The sequence below is a fragment of the Parus major genome, chromosome 2 (genome assembly GCF_001522545.3).
Source record: "Parus major isolate Abel chromosome 2, Parus_major1.1, whole genome shotgun sequence".
Taxonomy (NCBI): Eukaryota; Metazoa; Chordata; class Aves; order Passeriformes; family Paridae; genus Parus; species Parus major.
The window spans coordinates 66,851,870-66,853,155 of record NC_031769.1 but is presented as its reverse complement, the minus strand read 5'-3'; positions in this window follow the sequence as shown (position 1 = coordinate 66,853,155).

The window sequence follows — 1,286 nt, the reverse complement described above, 5'->3', positions numbered from 1 at the left end:
GTTTGGGGCAAAGCAGCATTCCCTGGCCCCAAGGGCATCTGGACACAGCCATTCCTGGTGGGTTTGGTGCCACCTCAACACCCAGACCTTCTCCAGGCAGGTGAGTGTGGGGTCTCTTTCCAGAATCCTGCGCACTCAGCATCCCAGCTCAAAGCCCAGCACCACAAAATCTCTGAAGAGACAAAGCGTTGGAAGTATCCAGGTAGAATGTTTGGCCATCAGAGATGGCTGAGTGTGCTGGGTCTAATGCTGGCCAAATGCCCTTGCACCCACTAGAATTATTTAGTCATTTTCTGCTGTGAGATGAGGATTAGGAGGAAGGCAAAGTAGACTAAAACTTTAAAGGACATAAAGAAAACTTTATTAACAGAATTAAAAGAAATAATACTAAGAAATCAGAATAAACCTTCATAACACTTCTCCTCCCCCCACACCCTCTTTTCTTTCCCACTGATAATGTAAAGAGACAAAACATGGGACTTTCAGTCAGTCTACCACATCTAAAATAGTCTTTCTTCAGTTCTCTTAGGGACAGCAGTCTCTCTTGCCATGCCATGGACACCTCTCCACAAGAAACAGTTCTCTTGTGGCTTCAGCTGCCCAGAAAAGGAAAATCTGTTCATAGCGTGAAAGTCTCTCCCAATGCCTTGTAGCTTTCCCACAGCTGCTTTCACAGGCCATGTCAACTTATTGGGGTGCTATTTTAAAGATGAGCTGTTCTAGCATAAAATCAAAAGTTCTCTTCATCCATCTCTGGGAAAACAGAGGTTTTCTTCTTTTATTCCCAGGGCAAAAGTCTCATCTCTCTCATGTCTCCCTGTTCAAGCTTCTCACTGGATCACAGCTACTGCAACATCTGCTTATTTCAACATCGGTGCTTCTGGTCACGGCTGTAGTTAGAATGCTACATCCCCCCAATGCATTCCATGAATTACAGGAAAAACAAAGTCTGATGTTTCAAATTTATCTTCACCATAGCCCTACAAGAAAATTTCAGCCCAAGACTAAAGCATCTCCTCAATCTCTTCCCAAGCAGAATTCAACTCCTTCCTCACTGACCTCAGTGTCCCATATTGTTTTCCCTGCGTGTCTTTACCCTTTCCTTTTCCTGATTCAGGAGAGAACAGGTGTTCGTAGGCATTTGTTCTCAAGCTTTATCAACTGAAACAGCTTTTATGGAGTTCTGCAGCACTGAAAGGTTGATCTCACCCAGGCAATACATCAGGGAGATCGTTTGCTGTACCTCTCGCTGCTGCTCACGGGGTCTCTGCCGACACTCAGCTCCA